The sequence below is a fragment of the Archocentrus centrarchus genome, chromosome 4 (genome assembly GCF_007364275.1).
Source record: "Archocentrus centrarchus isolate MPI-CPG fArcCen1 chromosome 4, fArcCen1, whole genome shotgun sequence".
NCBI classification, from domain to species: domain Eukaryota; kingdom Metazoa; phylum Chordata; class Actinopteri; order Cichliformes; family Cichlidae; genus Archocentrus; species Archocentrus centrarchus.
In genome coordinates this window covers 5,734,764-5,752,633 of record NC_044349.1, presented here as the reverse complement: position 1 = coordinate 5,752,633, position 17,870 = coordinate 5,734,764, and the positions used below count along the sequence as shown (strand labels likewise).

At 38.9% G+C, this 17,870-nt stretch overlaps 1 protein-coding gene across 2 annotated transcripts in view; it reads left to right on the top strand.

The window, feature by feature from the left end:
* The first annotated feature begins 5,589 nt into the window (after positions 1-5,589).
* The window catches only part of LOC115778823 (regulator of G-protein signaling 8-like), a 60,032-nt gene continuing 47,751 nt past the window's right edge, over positions 5,590-17,870 (top strand). Inside the window, exon 1 of one of the 2 annotated variants that reach the window (XM_030727162.1) lies at positions 5,590-5,617. The gene's annotated coding sequence lies outside the window, so the exon portion shown is untranslated. The remainder of the gene's footprint in view (positions 5,618-17,870) is intronic. The other variant, XM_030727164.1, reaches the window with a different exon arrangement.

Below are 17,870 nucleotides of genomic sequence, written 5' to 3'. Positions count from 1 at the left end.
TGTTTGTCAGAGGTCGATGCAAACCAGACTCCATCAAGGGAATCTGCACTGCACTTCAACAGCCTTGAAATTCATGTTCATGTTCCTTTTTCAGAAAGTGCTTTATCTTTTCCAGTTTTCAAAGATAACTTTTTAGGTGGTTCACTGAAACAAATCATCTGCTGCTTCGGGTTAATGGAGAAACCTCTTCCACACCTCCATTGGCTGGCGACCCTCCCTCTTTGCTAAATTACCCTGCGAATTTTCCTGAGGTGTGGAAAGACCTGTCTGCAGCACACAGCGCAAAGCATGTTGATGGATCTGGCAGCTGAAAGTGATTTTGCCCTTTTGATGATCTTCTGGACTTCCTTCAGGCTGGGCTCTCACCTCAGAATTGATTTCCTGGGGGGGGTATTGATTGATGAGAGTCATGTGATGATCGTTGTCTCAATCTCTCTATGAGTAGCCTGGGGTTGTTAAAACAGCATAGCTATAACCATGTGGTCATTCTATACTCTACCACTGGTATAAATGATGAGTAAGCTGTTCCAAAAAACAACCAAGCACACCCAAAAGTTTTTTGGTTTTTTTTCTGAATTCTAACTACTGCTATGATTCCTGTCACACACACCTGGAGATATTACTGTTATTTTGTGCGACTGGACAGCAAAAGCCTTTCTTGTTTCCCCTTTTAAATGTCACAGGGTTGGGGTCAGCGCTGATAGCCATAGGTCCACTTGACTCAAATGTGAAGTGGTGATCAGAAGGAGCTCCTTGTGAGCTTTACATTGCTTTTCATCTAGTGATGTTCAGTGACATTTGAATTTCACAAGTTTTTCTTTTCTACTTATTCACTGGGAATGATGGCCTTTATTCTTGTAGCCGCTGCAACACAATACTACTAGATTTTTGTTTCGCTTCTCAGACCGCTGTAAGAAATTACTTGATGTTAGTGGAAAAGCAGCATCTCCAATACAAATTGATAATCTCTTTATGTACGTTACAAGAAAATGTTTGGATTATTCAGCAGGGCTGCAAGACAGTGTTCCACCAGAATGCATGATGAAAAAGGTTATTTTTCATTTTTCATCTGACTGACAGGTAGAATGAGAAACAGGAATTTGCCCCGGAGACAAATTGCTTGTACTGTGTGATTCATATCTTTCCTGGTGTTGATCATACAGTGATACCCTGATGGAGGTGTCCATCATATTATAAATTCAGGCCAGAGTTGAGAAAATAAAGCATGCTTTTTCCACATTACTGTAGGTGATCTGTACAGTATTTCAGTGCCAGGAAATGCTGTGTGAAGGCTGAATGAACAAAATGTCAGAGGGGCTTAGCTCTAAGCCAGCAACACAGCTTTTTTATATGATTGTGACCAAGTTATATCTTCAACACATGTATAGATCATGTCACTGTCAGCTATAGCTATGATCTGCTGACTCCTACCCCTTCTTCTGACAGGGCTATTAACAATTCTGCTACATTTTTTGTGACTGTATAGAAACTCTAAAGACATAATTTAAACATATGGGGACAAAATATTTAGCAGTGAAGCACACATTCCAGTCAGAACACTCATCATCCAATTAAACAGGAAGCAGCAGATGGCCACATGGCAAGGACAGCTGGTTTTGAGGTTTTCACTGTTTGTCTGTCCATCAGCATGTCAATCATGAGCTGCTCTTCCCACCCTCACAAGTACGAAGCAGAGACTGTCAAAATTGTCAGGAATGTGTCACGAGCACCCTGCATCGCAGAGATGATTGATGTTACAGGTGTTCACTGAAACAAGAGCTCCATCTAGTGTTGTGCTTTGAATGGCCAGCATCTGGCTCGGAGATCTCCCTGAAAACTTCAGATGGACGGTTTCAGCATGTTTTATTAATTCCGTCCCAACCTTCCAACCGGAATGCTCCCAAAGGTTTTCTGCTGGGGCAGCAAATGCTTGTATGTTTGGATGTAGTACTTTGTAATGAAGTCTTTAAAAAGGGCTAATTCATCATTTCCATTTCATGTCAAGGTTTTATTTGCTGGAATATGGCATGTGTACATTATCTATCTCTACAGTAATATGTTTAGTTTGGGGGAAAAAATGGTTCTAAATAAATAAAAATACTAAACAGGCAAATTACTTAATTATATCAAATATTAATAATTTTTGGCACAGAAATAAAATTGGACTGTCAATAATAAGTAATCTGAAGAAAAACAGGCTGCATAAGTGGTTTTGTAATATGTTGTTTTGTATTTATTGTTTAAAACACAAACTAGTTTTAGCCACTTGATTACAAGTACAACAATGTCCAAAGAAATCAATGAGAACCACGTCTTATGAACTCGACACAGTGGGAGTTCTGTTTAGCAGCCGAATCAATGCACACATGTGCTTATCTGAGCCTTGCAAACACCTCAATATACACCACACACACATACACACGCGGACATACACGCACGCACTATTTCAAAGTCAGACTCCTGACTGCAGCAGCCTCATATAATTTGCCAGCAAAGAAGGAAAAAAAAGGCAGATTGTGAGAAGAAAGGTTTGGTCTGTGAAGCGTTGGGAATCAATGCATCTTGTTTCCTTTGAAAATCCACTACGCTGCAATTCACAATCATGAGAAGGAAAGGATAAATGGGTTAATTGAAATATTAAGGAAGGGCATAGACAAGAAATTGAATAATCCAAGTGCAATGATGTTTAAAAGAAGAAAAAAAGAAAGTAAAAAGTTCCCAAAATTTTTTTTTAAAAAAAGCATTCTTTGTAAAGAAGACTTGCGCATTTTCTCTGCTCTGTGCTGTTACATTGAGGTTGTGGAGAGGTTTGCTTGTGCGGCTTAACACAACAGGGGTCGACCGGGGTATTTCAGAGCTTTCTCCAAAATCTCAGTACACGTTCACTCCAAAATCAAATTCCACACGGGCATTTCTACAAATTTTTCTCTGAGTAGGTTCGTGTGACACACACCAATATGGTGCCATGAGCCTTTAGATGTCCTTCAGCATGCTGTGCTCCATTTGGCACTACTGTGCACAGCAGGCAATTTCAGACATTTGCCTGCTATTGCCTCCCACGGGTTGCACTCTGTGCTATCGTACCACTGTCTAACACTATCTTTAAGCTTGAACTTACAGATGGAAGGAAGAGGAAATGGAAGATAGATCCTCTACCTTTGATCATTTCTTTAGTTCCAGCACAGACTTCATGGAGAGTATTACTAAAAAAAAAAAAAGAAATTGAGCTGGCTCCTCAAAATGAAAAAGAGGTCCATCTCTGTCTGCTGTAATATAATGGGAAATAGACTGCAGGTCTGAGATAATCAGGGGGATAATGAGTTCAGAAAGTCAGGTTTAAGATCAAGATCTTTGTACTGGATGCTGCAGTGCTGTTGTGTTCATGCCATTTCCTGTTCATGATGTATAAAAGTACAGCAGAATTATACTGCATCGGTTTAAGTATTATTTCAACACTATAAAACTAGAGTGTCTTCATAACTTTGGCAAATAGCTCAGTATGATGGCAACACAATTTCTTTTTTTTATTCTCTGCCTGTTATAGAAAAATTGAGGAGAACATCAGTGGTGTAAAAGCTACACAATGCTTTTCATTGCATTGTCAGGGAATTATGACACAAAGTTGCCAAATAGTTTGATTCATATGCAGAGACACAATACACAGCAACAGGAACAGTGCTCTTATGACTAATTCTGTTATCTCCACCGCAACAGTGCAACACCTGCTATGATTTTATGATTTCACAAACTATGGAGGAAGGCACGTTCACAGAATGACAAACAGCAGAAAAATAAGGAGAATACTAAAACATCTGGAAATGCCTGTTATTGTACAATAAATTGCAAGTGCAAAAATTAATGCATACTGACAAAAGAACCTATTCAGAGATTAAATTAAAAAAAAAGAATCAGTTATGGTATTTAGTCCATTATGCTTTATTATTCAGAAAGTCTCATTAAGAAGTGTAGAACTGTGGTTAAATGAAGTAGATTATCTGTAACATTCAGCTGTGTTGCTGCTCATTATGTTACAGGGACGTTTAATGCTAATAAACAACACTGTCAAAAGCTGTTTGTACAACACGTATTTGTGTGTGAGAGCAATGCCCATGAATTTCATGTTTTATATTTGTTTATGTTACATATAATCAACCTTGACGTTTATGGACTTGGTTATAGTTGACATACATTATGTGATGCTAGAATTGTCATCCACTATCTGTATGCTCTATATGTCCCTGAAAAGAAAGCGTCAGTGAAGGTAGAAATTATATGTAAAATGCAACCAACAACAATATTTTAAAGATGTTAAGTGACATTAAATACTTAGAGTAGCAACATAGCGTAGCACCTTAATGATCACGTGACCTTTTGTATTACTGGTTGTACAACATGTAATGGCCAAAAGGGAATGGGAAGAACAGCAGAGAATATTACTGCAGGCTTCATGATTTTATGACATTCAAAAGGTCACATTTTTTTCACACACACACACCCCCCCCTTCCCCCAGCTGTAGTCACTGTACATTATGCTGTAAATACAATAACATTAAGTGTGAAATATATGGATGGGAATAACATTTTCTCTGCTGTGACCTTGATGTTGAGAACTTAGTCATGGAGGCAGCCTGACAGTTTGAGCTGAGGCAGAGCTTTCTGTTGACGCCTCATTGGTGAGTCATAATTCACTGCTGGATATTTAAAATTACAGACTACAGTAATTCTCATCTGAGCAATAACTGACCCCACCACCCCCACCCCCACAGTGTTAAGAATTCACAGCCAAGCCATCGAACTAAAGTTAACCTTAAAGTTACATCACAGTTACGTTTGATTTGGAGTGTGGATGGGTCCAAGTCGTATGAAAGTAGTTATTAAATATATATAAAACAGAAAGTAATACAGGCTGTATTATTTATTAGTGCTTTGATGATCTGAAGCTTTGGATTTAACACCTTTTGTTGGATTGTGCTGACTAGTGATGGCAAAAGCCAAACAGGTCCACAGCATGTAACAACTCAGTGCTGGTTAACACACACACACACACACACACACACACACACACACACACACACACACGACTTTCACCTCTCCACAATATCTGCAAAAATTAGGGTGTTTTTGTATAAAGACAGAATAGGAGACAGTATTTATTATAACCTGCTGTAGCCCCAGGGGCTCAGCACCTCATATTTCATCTTAATGTATCTTCACTCACAGCCTTACATTTTTTTCCTGTCTCGCCTTAGCCAGGAAAACTTCAGAGAAGAGAAACAACAATGGCAAAGCAGGTGACTTGGTGTTCACAGTCAGTCTCACCTTGGCCTTATCTGGGGCTTCTATATCTCAACAGATTAAACTGCCTAAATTAGACTGTGCTCTCGCCGGATGCAGCCAGACGTCCCTGGGGAGTAGGAGTGGAGCGATGGACTTTTGCTAGAGCGGGGAGTGTGGCAATAGGCCTTTCTGGGCGAGCCATTATATGCCTTGCTAGACTGGATGGGTGGGCCCCACAGTACTGCTCTGCATCTATGGTTTCTGCTCCATGATGAGGCCCATGGAGTCCTTCATGACAGAGTTTCTCATGGGAACTTAGAAGAATCTCACCACTGAGCAGGTGAGCTACTGAGCTACAAAATGAAATATGTGACTGCTCTAAGATTTTTAAGTGTTTTTAGATTGCTGTTTTCATTATGCAATATGAGTCAAATAATGGAAACAAAGTTATGTAAATATATATAAAGATGATGTCTGAAACAATAGCATTAAAACACTAATGTTGGCATAATTAGACCATTCCTGAAATGATTGTTAATACACAGATTTTTTATGCAGTGACATTCAGACGGCCAAATAATAGAGAACCTCATCATTTAGCTGACAACAGTCACTCTCATCATTACCAACAAACTACATTTTTTTTTCTGTTTTATTCTTGGATTCTAAGCAGAAGTTGGACTAAAAATATTCAGTGTGTTCTGAGGGTGACACTAGACAAAAGGTCAGAGATCGAACGTTTCAGCAGTCTTTCTGTAATCTTGAAATTTCAATATCCCAATTTTTCAATCTCTAAGAGTGTCTCTAAGATTCAATTTTAATGTTATTCTCAAAACAATAGAGAATAACAGTTTTCTGTGTTATTCTCTTTCATAATCATCTGGTTTTGTAAATAAAATTTGGAAGAATTTAAATCAAGTGTGTCTGTATGCAGATCACACAATAGTTTACACAGTGGGCTCTGCTCTAAATGAGGCAGTTGAGGAGCTGCAGACATCAATGTATGGCTAGTATTTCCACCTTAAAAGAGAAACTCACTGAAAAAAATATCCAGTGGGTATTTGGGTGGATGACAGGTTTTCTTTCTGAGTGAATATCAAGCACCTAGTGATGCAACTGAAAGCTAGGCTTTGCTTTATTATCAAAACAAGGCTTGCCTTAATTTAACAGTTAGGAAAACATTTGTGTAAGCTACCTACTCAAATCATACTGGGTAAACTGCCTTCTTAACTCTATGATCTCCTATAACTTTTACCTCCTCCAGATGAATCTTCTTTAGTGTCTGTAGTTTTTTTGTTTGTTTGTTTGTTTTTAACTTCTTCTTTTGTTTTTTATTAGATATTAGAACAATGGCAATTCTAAAAAGGTTGGGTTGCTTTGTAAAATGTAAACATAAACAGAATGCAATGATTTGGGTGGCTGTGGCTCAGGAGATAGAGCATATCATCTATTAATTGGAAGGTTGGTGGTTCAATTCCTTGCTGCTCCAGTCTGCATGCCGAAAGAATCCTTGGGCAAGATACTGAACCCCAAGTTGCTCTCCGATGCAATTGTCAGAGTATGAATGTGTGTGAATGTTAGATAGAAAGCTCTTAGCTGTAGAAGGAAGTGCTTGTATGAATGGGTAACTGCAAACGTGTTGTATACAGCTCAGCTTGATTAGAAAAGCAATATATATGAACTAGTCCATTTGCCATTTGCATAAACCCATATGTTATTCACAATAAAACACAGAAAACTTATATGTTTAAACTCAGACATTTTACTATTTTCTGAAAAAAATTACCTAATTTTGATGGCAAAACAGTTGGGATGGGGACAACAAAAAGCAGGAAAAGTGGTACTAGAAAGAAACAGCAGGAGAAACATTTTGCAAGTAATTAGGTAAACTGGCAACAGGTCAGTAAAATGGTCGAGTATAAAAAAGAGCATCTTAGAGAAGCAGAATTTCTCAAAAGTAAGGCTGGCAGAGGTTTACCAATCTGCAAAAAACTGTCTGTAAATTATTGAACAGTTTCAGAATAATGTTCCTCAACATAAAGTTGTGAAGAATTTGATTATCTCAAGGTAACTTGACCAAAAGTAACTTGTCTTGTACCCGTTTTCTTCTTTTTCTTGTAGTCTTTTGGTCTTCTTTAAATCAACTTTGATTCCAAACTTTTTTTACTTGAGTCACAGTGAGTGTCTCGGGGGGAAATGATAATCACCACTCTTGTTATTTTTGCTTTTTATTGATTGATTGATTGATTTTAAATGGTTGTCAGTCCTGTAGAAACACTCTGGAGCTGCACCTCTTCTGGCTTTCTCCTTGGACATACACTAGTATTCAATTCAAGACTTTTTCTTTATTTCTTGCCTTAGAGGTACAGGTTTCTTTCTCACAACACTGTCACCATTTTCTCTTCTTCACCTAAAGGTAAAGGTGTTTCTTCATATACTGTAGGGCAATGGGGGAAGGGCACTGTGCAGACAGTATGCAAATTGTATGGGTATTGCCCAAGGCTGTTGGTTCAAAGGATACTGACTGACTAACATACACACGGTGATGAGAACAAAATAGATTTGGTATATACATTTCATAAATCCAATGGTCAAAATATGCTTATTTAGTGTACAGTACCAAAGGTTTGGGTAAGTGTGTCCAAACTTCTGACTGTTACTGCATTAGGACAAGGGTCTTCTCTTGAGTCAAGATGATGTGATGTGATGAAGAAGAAACATTTAGCATCCTTTGACAGGCAACCTCATGGCTGAGTGGAAAGTGTGTACAACACACATTTCATGGAAAACTAGTTATGTTTTTAAGGTAAGAAGACAATTATTCTTCTACTCCCAAAAGACAACTGTGTAATGTACTTACGAACGTTAGGTTTGTTTTACTCAAAAACTCATGTTATCAATCATTTAACATTTCATCCCTGACGAGGGTCCGTGGAATATGGAATAGACATTAGCTCTTTTCATCATTTACAAACATGTCATTGTCTCTTGATACATGAAAGAATTATGCACAACTGGGGCAAAGTGATCTTAGGATACATAAGACTAACAGCAGCAGACCCACCGTGTTCATGTGACACTGAGTGAATTCAGTGATGAAACAAAGTTTGGCACAGAGAGGAGAACAGAAGAGTCCTTACAGTATCCTGCCTCATTGACATTAAGGAGAAAATGAGATCGCTCACACCTCTGCAATGACAATCACTTTGTGCTGCACATGGTGGAATGAGATCTGCACTGTTCACACAAATTATAGCAGGCACACTCGAGGTGTATTCATTTGATGCTCGATCATGTGTGATGTAAATTAACTTTTCAACTTGTCCTCAGTGACTTTTGAAATTTATATGAGAGGAAAAAAGTTTGTAAAGAATGTGCACATGGCACATTCAGTTTTGTGCTCTCAAAATATTTAAACAGAAGAGATCATTTCAGAGAAAAGAACACAAACATAAGCATGCAAAATTGAAGTATTTTTGCCACTTAGACTCTAAGAAAAAACAAAATTATAGAGCACTGGCTGAAAGGAGATAGTGACTAGGCATATCCCAAATAGGAAAAAGACTGATTGTGATAAAGCAGATCTTATGGAAGAGACGCACATATATATAAAAATTTCCCAATCGCCCTGGAGGTGGTCTTTTTCCTTCAAGCATAGGTCCTGTACCAGAGGCCTGCGAGCTTCAGGGTCCTGCCCAGTATCTTAGCTGTTCCCAGGACTGCACTCTTCTAGATCTCAGATGTCGTTCCTGGAAACTGCTGGAGCCACTCCACCGGGACCACAGTTCCTTCTTGTGTTCTTTCGCTGCTTGTCCGGTTGGTTAGCCATCACCAGTTTGGCCGTCTGTATCTGGAAGTCCCACAGGATCTTAGCTCAGTCATTTTCAATGACCTTTGGAGGCTTTTTCTCAAATTGTTCCCCTGCCACACTTTGGATGGTTCAATGGAGAACATCTGGTTTATTTTCCTGGCTTCTTTATCTCTTGTATGCCCCATCACGTGGTTAGCCAAAGCTGTGAGTCTTTGCTTGGCAGTTTCTAAGGCCTCAGGTGTGGACAGTTTATCTCATCATCATATCTTTCTGCAGCTCTGATAGCTGACTAACTTCCCTCCTGCTTCTTCTTCTTTTCCATGGAGGGTACTGCTCCTTGTGACTGTCATTCATCTTATAGTCAAGCATCTCAAGGATCACTGTTGCTGCAGTATGGATCAGCTGGTTGATTTCAGTGATGGTCACAGTAGGGATTGTCCATAATGCTGTATTCAGATCTTTTAGTAGACTTTCAGAAGGTATTTCATGTAGTCTTGGTAATTGGCTATGGAGGGTCTGGGTTTCCAGTTTAGCCATGATCTTATCTCTCAGGTTAGCTGCTGATACACAATCTTGTAGTGTGGGGATGATGATATCCCCCACCTGACCTGACGTCCTTGCTCCCCCTGTGTCGTAGCATTTGTCTTGCACCTCATCAATCTCTAATTGTGATAGCAGTTCTTGAGGATGTTGGAACACTGAATCATATCTTTTGCTTGTATTATGAGATAGCTACAGCACTGCATTTTTTTAAATACCACCAGCTGGCTTGAATGCTTAGTTTGTTTATAATCATATGTTATGTAAACAGAGCAAACAGAAAATAGGGAGAAAATTGGACTGGATTGCACGCATGTAATTATTTTTCTTTAAAGGCCAAAAATTGCAGTTTCCACCAAGATATAGATATCATTATTGTAAATACATCCCTGCATTTGTGTCAATAGTAGCTGTTAAAAATGTGGTTTGGTTTCATAAGCTTAATCCAGCAGATAAAAGATTTGCTTACTGCTGCCATCAACATGCAGAATGCAGGCCACATGAAAAAAAAGCTTCTTAATAATTACAACTTTTTCCCCATACTTAAATGTCTCTGTTATTTCAGCTGAGGCCATTTTGTTTATTTGCTGATAATTCACATATATCAGCCTGTAAGCCTTATTAAAAATGCTTGCTGTTCTGTCATGTACATGCAGTAGTAATTTTTCTTTGGCAGCACACACAAGTGAGACTGCATCTTTACTGTCATTATGTTTCACAGATACTCTTATAACCAGAAAATAATCCTCTAAAAATAACTCAGCATCTCTCTCCTCTCGTGCATTTTTAGGTGAATAGACAAGTTTATTCTGTGTGGACTGTGTGTATTCCTCATCCCAGTCCTTCTGGTCGCTGATGTACTCGGATACAAGCCTGTTATGATCTTTCAGGTGTCCATCTATGTCACACCCTTTCTGCTTGTGCTGGTTGGCTTGGGGGTCCGCTTGGCTCAGTTGGCCTTTTTCAGCTACAGCATTACAACGCCAGCTGATGTGGCCTATTTCTCCTGCATTTATAGCGTGCTACAGCCCAGCTGCTATCAGAGAATGACCAGTTACATCACTGCTGCCATAGTGCTTGGTTCTGCTGTGGGTGCCCGGGATGGCTTAACTATTTGTGACTTTGGGTAGAGTGTCCTTGTACTGCTTAGCATTTATGACTCTCATCTCTGTCTCCATAGAACTGATAGCCTTTCTTTTTATGCCCAGGCCTAAGATGACTTTATTTCTTCAGGGAGGATGTTCTATACAACAGAAGCTCAGGTGCAGGTGCTCATTCAAAAGGAAATTGATACTTTTTCCATTTTCAAGAAGAGCACAGTGGCTGCCAAGTTTGTTGGAAGGATGCTCAGAAGGCTCTTGTTGGACCATAAGAAATATTATTCTTTTGTTGGTGTGCTCTTTTTCTGAATATGGCCACATGGAGGTGGGGCTTTCACCATGCCATTGACTGTGTATTGTTTCTTCCTACTGCCACATTTGGAGAAAAAGAAAAATAAGTCCAGATTCTGCCTAATGTAGTTGAATCATAGAGTCAAAGTGTGGAGAAGACATGGAGAACGCTATGCTGATAGGGTAACGGGTTTTGGTAGAGGTGGTGTGATGGTATGGGGCAGCACCTCCCTCACTGAACAAACAAGGTTTGTCATCACTGGAGGCAACCTCAACGCAGAGATATTCAGATGAGATTCTGCAACCACTGGCAACACTATATCTCTACACTCTGGGACTGAAATCATCCTCCAAGATGACAACGCTCACCCCCACAGAGTGGGGTTTATCAGAGACCCCCAGAATTTGGGAGTGGAGAGGATGGACCCTGCAGTCCTGACCTCAACCCCATTGAACGGTTGGGGGATCAGTTTGGATGTGCTGTTTGTGCTAGGGTGACCAACACAGCCACACTGAATGACTTGCAACAAATGCTGGTAGAGTATTGGGATGCCATCCTACGGCAGCGTGTGACCAAGCTGGTGAGATGAGGAGGAGGTGCCAGGCTGTTGCGGCTGTGTGTGGTTCTTCCACATGCTGCTGAGGTGCCTGTTAGTTAAATGAATAAATTGGTAAATTGCCAGTATATCTTATTTCTTCAGACTTCAATCATTCAATCCAATAAACAACACCAAACAAGCAATGAGCTGTTTGGAATTGGCAGAGAAGATTTGGCATGTTTTTCATGAGTGCAACCCACATCCTCAACTCTGCTGCTCATACAAATGCATTTTCCTTACATAAAGGCCACCAGCTGGCTTGAATGTTTAGTTAATTTCCTCACAAATGTGGTACCATTTAAGGGGGAATAAACAGGCTTTCCAACAGTATAAGATTTATTGCCAAAATGCAATAAATAATCAACCAAACAAAAATGTCTTTACTTTTTGTGCTAAGTTTAGATTTAAAATCAGTTGTGTTGATCTGATAGGAAAGGAGATGATGCTGTCCTACAGTTCAAATCGGCGCACTGTCATAAATTATACCTGAATGTATCTTATACTTTAAAAAAAGACAATAAATTAATCACAGGAACATTTTTCTATAGTTTTCAGAGAGTTTGACCAGCTGGTTAGTTTTCTCAGATAGGAAGTGAACTGACATTTAGGAAATCGAATCAACTGTTCAACCACAACCAACGAGCCCCGGATCAACACGCACACCATAACCAATACAGCCATGCAGATGTACTTACATCTGCATGGCATAAGAATAGTACTGGAATTGGAATAGTATTAGAATTTTCAGGTACTCAGTCCAAAAGATTCTCACAGAATCTGATTGTCTTCGAGATTTAAAGTGTTATTATTATACACACAAAGAATGAATTTACTGTTTACTCACCAGAATATTAAATACTGCTGTTCATTTGGAGTCATGTTTCTGACCTCGTGATGAATTTAACCCTTCTACTACCACATGGGTCACTGGTGGCTTGACCCCTGTGGTAGTAAAAGGGTTAAGCAGAGTATCAATTCTCATTTATTTACATTTAATCTCCTTCAAAAAGGGAAATATCAAGTTTAGTATTTGCAAAATTCTGACCTACTTCATCAGCTAGTCATTCAGTTTGTCTCTCTACAACGAGAGTAAACCAAAAACAGTAAAGTCACTGGTCATAAATCCCCAACAATAAATTAAACACTAAAAAGCTTAGAGGAAATTGGGCACTACTAACAATTGCTTTCAAATTACATGTAGTCATTTGAGCCATTAAGAAAGTGATTGGTGCAGCTTTAAGTAAAGTATTTTACTTAAAGGTACTTAAACTATTAAAGTATTCCATCACCACTGGTTGTTCTGTTGCTATTATTATTATTATTATTATTATTATTGTTAGGAACAAAGAGGTTTCCCTCCATGTAGTCACCTGTATGATTTCCTGAAGACTCATTATATCAAAATATTCATATATACTGTATGTATGAAAGCACATTTCCCAAAAAATGAGGCTTCTTCATGTTATACTCTTTTATATGATCTACTCTGTTTAATGAGTATAAAGATACATATTTTCCCCTCACTTAGGTTTTAAGACCATAGAAGAAATCTGGTGAAACTGAGCTGTGTGGGTGAAAGTGTTGTCTAAAGGACAAACATCAGCTCCTTCATTGGCATTCCAAAAGCCTGCTGATTATCTCACACTAATATAAATACGAAGCAAAAACATCAGTTCACCTTAAAAGTTTGTCAACAAAAAAAACAGCATCTGCCTGTACTTACACCAGTGACTGCTGCAAGTTAGAGGGAGACGAGTCTCCAGCAGGAGACAATGCACTACACAAGGTTACATAGACATAACGATTGTGAATGGTGGCAGAAATAATCAGATTCATATCATAACATCACTGCAAGATACAATAATACAACTACTAAACTTCCATATTAAACAGAACCGGTTCTGGTTGTTTTAAAATAATAATAATTTAAAAAATTATAATTAAAGCTTATGAATAATATACACATTCCACTACAAAAAATAGTTGAATAAACAGGCGGAAAGAAAAGACAATCCCTTTCTACAGTCAGTATTTTGCAACCCCCAAAGCACAGCAGACAATAGGAACAGCATTAATTAGACTATTTAATTTCATACTCTCATCCCCATATGGGTATAGCAGCTGCTGCTGCTAACCAGCCAGTGCACTTTTATTGATTATAGCACTGATACATATCTGTATTCCCCAGAAACCAAAGGCAATTACTCTGTGTAAACCACATCCAGCTGTATGCCTTTCACTTGTAAATGGTTCGGTCCAACATGCAGTCAAGCTGTAGGGCCCATGTCTGATATTTCCCCGAAGATTACTGTTGTATTTTTCTCTATTCCACACTTAGAAAACATCCCTGAGGAAAAAACCTGGTGGAAACCGATAGGGAAAATATGAATATGGATTACCAACATGATAAAATATGGAAGAAAAGCACAACATAATTTTCTATTTTCATATTCAGCATATTAATAACTGTATGCCCTGGAGTTTAGAGAAAAAAAAATAGTAGCTTATTGGTATTAGAATGAATGTGTGCGCTGAATTCTGCTTTTTATTGCGTGATTGTCGAGGGGAAGATGTTGCAGAGCACCGAGGCACATCTATTTGTCTGCAGAGTAAAGGAGTAATCCCAAGTCATTTACGCATCAAACACCTGCATAATAGATTCAGAGCATGGCTTCAGTGAGGACATTCCCTGGTCCGGGTCAGGGATATCCAGTGCTGAATATAGTCCCATATAGATTTATGCTACAAAAACATGTTCACCTTCCCAACTCTTCACATACCGACACTTAGTCACGACCCCTTTTTGTCACCTTAACACACTGGGTACCCTGTTAGCATCAGTGTCCGTCGTATACCGGAACACAGCATGTGCTAATTCAAATCCCCCACCTGCAACCCTGTGCACAGTATGATGCTATCTAATCAGTTAATCAGTGTGAGAAGCCAGCATGAATGAGGTCACAATTTTCCTCCGTCTGTCTAAGGTTGTATCTGCAGTTTGTATCTGAACCTTTAAGTAATCCCAGTAAAACTGGTGATGTCCTAACAAAACTGAAGATGAGGGTTAAACCGAGGGCATGAGTTTAAAATATGTAGATATTTTAAAAAGCAGGGGGAGTCTAACCCCTTTAGTCACTTTCCATAGTTATATATTGTACTGTAATCATTGTCTGATGTTTCTTACCCAAACAGATTGTTTAGGCAGAGGATAGTTTTTTATTTTTCGCACCAAAATTCCTGCATCCTGACGGAAGGGGGAAGAGGAAGGGTGCTATTGAGGTGCACCGTGCTCATTAGTCTGGATGGAAATGTTGGCCTGTGAGTGCAGACTCAAAGCTTTGCACAGATACTGTATATCTAAGGTGCCCAGTGACCTTTGAATTAAAAGTGAAAAGAACAGAATGAAAAGAATATCACACATATTTTTTGTGACATTTGTTTGCACAGGAAGCTTTTTTTAAAGTGATAATGATCTGACTTACGAAGACGAAGGTAAAAATTTGTGCGTGTATCTAGTTTTACATGGTCAAATTCCTTTATTTGTGTGGATCACAGCATTTTTGAGTGATCAAATTTGTGACCTTTCTGAGACTAATTTCACTCCATAAACCAGGAATTACAGCTGTCTAACCTTAACTTTCTTTCATGTTAACAATAATGTAGACTTACTGGACTTACTCCAGAGAGTAGTTAGTTTTATGTCTTTTTAAAAGGGACAGTACAAATTAATTACCACGAGCACTTAGGTCCATCAAGTAAATACACGAGATTTAGCCATTTAGCCATGCTAATTCTCATTTACACCCAGTAAAAATATTTCACAAAACAATTAAATAACCTTCATGGAGATGGGACTGTTTACTAATGTTATGGTGCCTTTAAAGACTCCTGTGTGCTGTCAGATGGTTTAAATTATAAAATATATTCAGATATCCAATTAATCCAAACTACGAGCATCTGATATTTTAAATGAACTCCTGCAGTGTGAACTCAGCGCTACATTATTGATCTCTCTACGAAGCCGTACAGCTAGCTCTCCCTGACCCTGCTAAGCCTCCAGTTGACACTGCTCTGGAAACTGGTTTAATTATTCAGTCTCCATTTGACCCCAGTCTGCAAATCAGAGCCAGGGGGATTGATTAAGTACATGTTAGATGCAGAGACTGGCCCTAGTGGTGTTTATGTTGGACTATTAGCATGAGATTGCCAGGAGGGATCAGGAATCAAAGGAAACACATAACCTGCATTCATATTTCAGTAGATAAAAAGCTCTGTCAGTCGATCTGTGTCTATAGGCTGTCCTCATTTACACCAACCTAACTGACTGTTGTGACTCACCTTAATTCCCATTTAACTCTCAAGTACAGTTTGACAAGGCTACTTATATTTATATGGAAAACTACAAAGAATATGTAGTGAACAACTTCAGTTAATATGAGAACAAAATATATATATATATATATATATATATGAGAACAGGAGAGTGGGGGGGGGGGGGGGGGGGGGGGGGGGGGGCATAATGAGTGAGAATGAAAAAAGGTTAAAATAATCAGTGCTCCAAAGATTCATAGTGCCCAATTTCACCTCCTCACACTGGGATGAAGGTCTCATTACTCCTTCACATGTGGTAAAAGGAGCTTTGTGATGAATCAGAGTCACAGTGTGCCACCCTGTGGCACAAATGAGAAGTATCACTGCTCCAAGCTCCTATTACCTGTCCAGCCTTTAACTAAGGAGGTTTTCATAGCTGATATCAGCACAAGGAGGAAGAAAGTTGCTAAATATGTTGTTGTGAGAAAGGACCAATTTTTATTAAATAATCTAAATGTAAGAATTGTTTACAGATAACAGACAGCAAACAAAAAACATAAACAAGTCTAATTAATATACCTCACACAGAATCCATGCAGTACATAATAACACACAAAGGGATATTTTATCTGATATAGTTTTCCTGAATAAAATAATAGAGGCCTGTCTCTCTGTGTAAACCCTGGGACAGGCTGGCGACCTGATCAGGGTGTAATTTGCCTCTCACCCCCACCTGTAACCCTGAACTGGATAAGCAGAAGAGGATGGATGGATGGATGGATGGATGGATGGATGGATGCATGGATGGATGAGAAATAACATACCTGGAGCTTTTTCACATTACATATATTCATAAGTAGAATATGTAGATCTGATATGGCAATGTGCTGCTTTTGCTTTACCTGCTCTAGTTTTTTCTGCTATATAACAGAAAGGAATTTGAACTTGTACCATGGATAACAGTAAATCATCTTTTCAGATGCTTTTAACATTAGCACAAAGCCATATGAATGTATAGACCACAGAAAGTACATTTCTAATATTTTCTTTCCCATTTTCTTCAAAATGTTGCAGTTTTCTTTCACAGAGTACATTTTGAATTACCGCAGAGATTTCAAAAGCAGCAATTTTCTTGTTCAGTGTTTGTGTTAGTTTATATTCCCACTGTGTACCTAATTTGAAAAAAGGAGCTTTTGCCACATTTTGGGGATTCTTATTTACCCTACAAATGATCATGTTCTCCTTTAGGAACCGCTGCCGCTGTTGTTATGGGCCACATGTCTCTGGAGTGGTCTGTGTGGGGGGAACTGGTCCTTGGGGGTTTCTTGTTCCTCATCACTGGGCCTGTATTCCTGATGGATCTAACTGACAACATCTGGATCAGCTACACATGCACCCTTTTAAAATACACTGTTCAAAAACATTAAAGGAACACTATGAAAATTCATCAGATACCCCCCAAAAAATCATGTTTGATATCTATAATGAAGCTCAGGCATAAGTTCAATAAGGAAGATCTGTATTCACTCCTCTGTCTGCTTTCCTGGTTATTTGACTGTTAGTTTATTTTTCACATGCTGTCAAATGAAAGCTGACATCGTTGCTCTAGTCCAATCGTCTTTTGGCTGTTCTTCAAGCCAATCAGTTTCCACTTTGCATACTCATAATCTCACTGCTTACCTGTCATTCTTCCTTGCAGACCTATTCATGCAGCCCACCTCCGCCCCATCTCCACCTCATCCAGATCACTCAGTGCACCATCCAAGCCTCCATCTTTATCTTCATTGGAGTCTAACCACCAGATTAACTGGATTCTGTATATCATTATATAATGTTCATCTTTTCCCAATGATCTCTCCTTATTTAACTGATATGGACTGGGTAATGTGTTAGGAATGAATGGACGCCACATTGTTAAACAGAAAATGAAATTATCAGCCT